We start from the raw sequence: 6,344 nt of genomic DNA, 5'->3' as shown, positions 1-6,344 counted from the left end.
GGTTATTATAAGATTAAATATAAGTCCCTGTGCTATAGTAGGTCCTTGCTGTTTTTCTATTTTATATATAGTAGTGTGTATCTGTTAATCGCTAACTCCTTATTTATCCCTCCCCCCAACCTTTCCCCTTTAAACCTTAAGTTTGTTTTCAGTGGGTCTATTTCTGTTTTATATATAATTTCATTTCTATCATTTTTTTTAGATTCCACTGTAAGTGATATCATATGATACCATTGTATTTGTCTTCGTGTTATTTCAATTAGTATGATGATCTCTAGATCCATCCATGTTGCTGCAAATGGCATCACTTCATTCTTTTTATGGCTGAATAATACTGCATTTTATGTATATATCACATCTTTTTTTATCCATTTATCTGTTGATGAACATCTAGGTTGCTTCCATGTCTTGGCTATTGTAGATAGTACTGCAAAGAACTTTAGGATGCATGTACTTTTTTAAATTAGAGTTTTCATCTTTTCTGGAAATATGCCAAGAGTGGGACTGTTGGGTCACACAGGAACTCTATTTTTAGTTTTTTAAGAAACCTCCATACTGTTCTCCATAGTGGCTACACCATTTCACATTCCCACCAATGAGTGTGAGCAGGCTCCCATTTCTCCACACCCTTCCCAGCACTTATTATTTATACAATTTTTGATGATGGCCATTCTGACCAGTGTGAGATGGTACCTTATTGTAGTTTTGATTTGCTTTTCTCTAATAATTAGCAGTGTTAAGCATCTTTTCATGTGTCTGATGGTTATTCATATGTCTTTGGAGAAATGTCAATTTAGGTTTTCTGCCCATTTTTTAATTGTATTGTATATTTTTTGGATATTAAGCTGAATACACTCTTTGTATATTTTGGAAATTAAGCCCTTGTGAGTTACATAATTTGCAAATATCCCCTTCCATTCCATAGGTTTTCATTTTGTTTATAGTTTAATTAGTTCCCATTTATTCATTTTTGCTTTTGTTTCCACTACTCTAGAATGCAGATCCAAAAAAAGACTGCTGCAAATATATGTCAAAGAGTGTTCTGCCTGTTTTCCTCTAGGAGTTTTAAAATATCTGGTCTTACATTTAGGTCTTTAATCCATTTTGAGTTTATTTTGTGTATGGCATTAGAAAATGTTCTAATTTCATTCTTTTACATGTAGCTGTCCAGTTTTCCCAGCACCATTTATTGGAGAGACTGTCTTTTTCTCCATTGTATATTCTTGTTCCTTCTGTCATAGATTAACTGACTATAAGTGTGTAGGTTTATTTCTGGGGTTTCTATCTGCTTCCATTGATCTATATTTCTGTTTTTGTGCCAGTACCATACTGATGTGATTAATATACTGATTTGAATAGTCTGAAGTCAAGGAGCATGATTCCTCCAGCTCTATTCTTTCTCCAGAGTATTTTGCTATTCAGGGTCTTTTGTGTTTCCATACAAATTTAAAAATTTTTGTTCCAGTTCTGTTAAAAATGCCATTGGTAATTTGAAATGGGATTGTACTGAATCTGTAAATTTCCTTATGTAGAATACTCATTTTAACAATTTATTGATTCTTCTGATCCAGTCTTTCCATCTGTCATCTTTTATTTCTTTCATCAGCATCTTATAGTTTTTTGAGTACAGGTCTTTTGCCTCCTGAGGTAAGGTTATTCCCAGATACATTCCTCTTTTTGATGGTAAATGTGATTGATTCCTTAATTTCTTTTTGATATTTCATTGTTAGTGTATAAAATGCAACAGATTTCCATATTTTCCATGTATTTTGCATCCTGCAACCTTATCAAATTCACTGATGCACTCTAATAGTTTTCTGGTAGCATTTTAAGGATTTTCTATGTTTGGTATCATGTCATCTATAAACAGTGACAGCTTTACATCTTCTTTTCCAATTCAGATTCCTTTTATTTCCTTTCCTTCTCTGATTGCTGTGGCAAAGACTTGAACAAAAATGACAAGAGTGTATATGCAAATCAATCAATGTGATATACCATATTAACAAATGGAAATATAAAAACCATATGATAATCTCAATAGATGCAGAAAAAGCTTTTGACAACATTCAGCACCCATTTATTTTAAAAACTCTTTAGAAACTGGGCATAGGGCATAGAAGGAACCTATCTTAGCATAATAAAGACCATATGTGATAAGCCCACAGCAAACATAAGCTTCGATGGTGAAAAACTGAAAGCATTTCCTCTAAGATCAGGAACAAGACAAAGGAGCCCACTCTTGCCGGTTATTCAACATAGTTTTGGAAGTCCTAGCTATGGCAATCAGAGAAGAAAAAAAAAAAAAAAGGAATTAAGATTGGAAAAGAAGAAGTAAAATGCTAACTGCTTGCAGATGACCTGATACTATACATAAAAACCCAGAGATACCATTAGAAAACTACTAGAACTAATCAATGAGTTTAGTTAAGTCACAAGATACAAAATCAGTACACAGAAATCACTTGAATTCCAATATACTAACAACAAAAAAATAAGAAATAGGAATTAAGGAATCAATCCCATACACCACTGCAACAAAAAGAATAAAATATCTAGGACTAAACCTACCTAAGGAGAAAAAAGAGCTGTATACAGAAAACTAAGACACTGATGAAAGAAATCAAAGATGACATAAACAAATGGAGATATTCCATGTTCCTGGGCTGGAAGAATCGATACTGTGAAAATGACTATACTACCAAATATAATCTACAGATTTAGTACAATCCCTATCAAATGCCCAATGGCATTTTTCACAGAACAAAAACAAAAAATTTCACAATTTTTATGGAAACACGAAAGACCCTAAATAGCCAATCTTGAGAAAGAAGAATGGAGCCAGAGGAATCAACCTTCCTGACTTCGGACTATACTGCAAAGTTACAGTCATTGAGACAGTTTGGTACTGGCACAAAAACAGAAATATAGGCCAATAGAACAAGATAGAAAGGCCAGAGATAAACCCAGACACCAATGGGCACCTAATCTTTGACAAAAGAGGCAAAAATATACAGTGGAGAAAAGACAGTCTCTTCAATAAATGGTGCTGGGAAAACTGGACAGCTACGTGTAAAAGAATTAGATTAGAACACTTTCCAACACCATACACAAAGATAAACTCAAAATGGATTAAAGATCTAAATGTAAGACTGGAAACTATAAAACTGTTAAAGGAAAACGTAGGCAAACACTCCACGATGTAAATCACAGCCAGATCTTCTAAGACCCACCTCTTAGAGTAATGGAAATTAAAAATAAACAAGTGGGACCGAAGTAAACTTAAAAATTTTTGCACAGCAAAGAAAACTATTAAACAAGGTAAAAATGCAACCCTCAGAATGAGAGAAAATAATAGTAAATGAAACAACTGACAAAGGATTAATTTCCAAAATATACAAGCTGTACAACCAGCTTATGCAACTCCATACCAGAAAAACAAGTGACCCAATCAAAAAGTGGGCAGAAGACCTAAACAGACAATTCTCCAGTAAATACATACAGATGGTAATAAACACATAAAAAGATGTTCAACATTGCTCATTATTAAAGAAATACAAATCAAAACTACAATGATATATCATCTCATACCAGTCAGAATGGCCATCACCAAAAAATCTACAAACAACAAATGCTGGAGAGGGTGTGGAGAGAAGGGAATCCTCTTGCACTGTCAGTAGGTATGCCAATTGATACAGCTACTATGGAAGACAGTATGGAGCTTCCTTAAAAACCTAGGAATAAAACTACCATATGGCCCAACAATCCCACTACTGGACATATACCCTGAGGAAACCATAATTGAAAAAGACACATGTACCCCAATGTTTGCTGCAGCACTATTTACACAGCTATGACATGGAAGCAACCTAGATGTCCATTGACAGATAAATGGATAAAGAAGCTGTGGCACATATACACACTGGAATATTACTCGGCCATTAAAAGGTATACATTTGAATCACTTCTAATGATGTGGATGAATCTAGAGCCTGTTACAGAGAGTGAAGTAAGTCAGGAAGGAAAAAACAAATACTGTATATTAATGCACTTATGCGGAATCTAGAAAGATGGCACAGATGAACCTATCTGCAGGGCAGCAGTGGAGACACTGACATATAGAGCAGACATGTAGACATAGAGGGCAGGGGGAAGGAGAGGGTGGGACAGATGGAGAGGAGCATGGAAACATATACACTACCATATGTGAAACAGAGAGCCAGTGCGATTCTGCTGTATGACTTGGAACTCAACCTGGGGCTCTGCGACAATCTAGAGGTGTGGGATGGGGTTGGGGGTGGGAGGGAGGTTTAAGAGGGAGGGGAAATATGTATACCTGTGGCTGATTCATGTTGATATATGGCAGAACGAGCGTAATATTGGAAAGTGATTATCCTTCAGTTAAAAATAAATAATTTTTTTTTTTAAATGGCAAGAGTAGTTATCCTCATCTTGTTCCTGATCTTAGAGGGAATGCTTTCAGCTTTTCACTGTTGAGTATGATGTTAGCTGTAGGTTTGTGATATATGGCCTTCCCTGGTGGCTCAGAGGTTAAAGTGTCTGCCTGGAATGCGGGAGACCCAGGTTCGATCCCTGGGTTGGGAAGATCCCCTGGAGAAGGAAATGGCAACCCACTCCACTACTCTTGCCTGGAGAATCCCATGGAGGGAGGAGCCTAGTAGGCTACAGCCCACGGGGTCCCAAAGAGTTGGACATGACTGAGCAACTTGACTTTACTTATGTTCCCTCCACGCCCACTTTCTGGAGAGTTTTCATTATAAATGAATACTGAATTTTATCAAAAGTTTTTTTCTGTATCTGTTGAGATGATCATATAGTTTTTATTCTTTAATTTGTTAATGTCATGTATCACCCTGATTGATTTGTGGATATTGAAAAATCCTTGCCTTCTTGGGATAAATTTCATTGGATCATTGTGTATGATCCTTTTAATGCATTGTTGGATTCAATTTGTTAGTATTTTGTTGAGGATTTTTACATTATGTTCATTAGTGTTACTGGCCTATAATTTTCTTTTTGTAATATCTTTATCTAGTTTTGGTATCAGGGTGATGGTGACCACAAAGAATAAGTTCAGAAGTATTACTTCCTCTACAAATTTTCAGAATAGTTTCAGAAGGATAGCTCTAAATGTTTTGTAGAATTCACCTGTGAAGTCATCCAGTCCTGGATTTTGTTTGTTGGGAGTTTTAAAATCATTGATTCAATTTCAGAACTTGTAATTAGTCTATTCATATTTTCAAATATACCTTTAATCAGAGGTTGACCTTAGAGAAGTCATTCTGAGGACTTGCTGGTGGAGGACAGAGAAGATGGAGGGATGTGGAGCTCCAGGCACCTCATGTTAAATGTACTTATTTGTTATTATATCTCTCTCACATACTACAATGTAAGCTCTGTAAGAGAGGGCCCTTATTTTATTCCCTGCTATATCTCCATCACCTTTAACAGTTCCCAGCACACAGGAGGTATCCAGGAAATATTTGTTAAATGAATGACTACTTTCAGTAAAAGTAAAAATTTCAGTAAAAATTTGAGGCCCAGAAAAGTTAAATAAAATGCTTTCCCACCTTATTATGTCAGAGTTTGATCTAAAACCTGAGTCTCCTGGTTCCCATTACAAGGACTATTCCAGTAATAGGAAAATCTGGGTTTCAGAATTTATATCCCACCTTTCAAAATGGTATCGAAGTTGTAACAATTTCAAAGGCAGAAATGAGACAGAAAAGAGTAGAATGACTTCCCACTTCTTTTCAAGATTATCTGAAGTCACTGCATACCCAGTTTTTATTTTGCTGAAAAGTTAAAACTTTTGTTGATGATGTGGCTGCTAAATAATTAAAATAAAAGTCTTTAAAAATCCGTAAATGATCTAACAAAATTAGTCATTTATCGAACAATACAAATAAAAATGAAATTTTAAAAATTACCACAATTTTACCTCCTTCTTGTTGCACACACTTTATGTATTTTTCAAGGACTACAATTCAAAATTTGAGAATATAATTCCTCATAGTAAAAACTTAAATTGTATATAAATATAACAGATACTTATTTCCACAAAACTCACCAGTAATATGACATTTATGCAATTAGAAATAACCTTGAATCTCTTATCCCTCAGTTTAATAATCTATATATAGCATAAGACTGAAAGGTTAAGAGAAGAATTATATTTCTCTGTAGTATTTACTCTTAGATATTTAAGTGGCAATATTAAGTAGCGATGAATCACTTCATCCATATGTAAAACTTCATAGTTCTGTAAATAACTAGCTAGAACTGGGGAAATATTTTTAGAATAGCCAGGGACTATAAAATGAAGC

The 6,344-nt window shown here is 34.8% G+C and overlaps 1 non-coding gene across 1 annotated transcript; it reads left to right on the top strand.

The window, feature by feature from the left end:
• Positions 1-4,530: 4,530 nt before the first annotated feature.
• On the top strand, positions 4,531-4,602 carry TRNAS-GGA (transfer RNA serine (anticodon GGA)). The gene has a single exon. It is a non-coding gene; the product is annotated as a tRNA-Ser (tRNA).
• The last annotated feature ends 1,742 nt before the right edge of the window (positions 4,603-6,344 follow it).

The sequence above is a fragment of the Capricornis sumatraensis genome, chromosome 1 (genome assembly GCF_032405125.1).
Source record: "Capricornis sumatraensis isolate serow.1 chromosome 1, serow.2, whole genome shotgun sequence".
Taxonomy (NCBI): Eukaryota; Metazoa; Chordata; class Mammalia; order Artiodactyla; family Bovidae; genus Capricornis; species Capricornis sumatraensis.
This window is presented reverse-complemented; position numbering and strand designations above follow the sequence as displayed.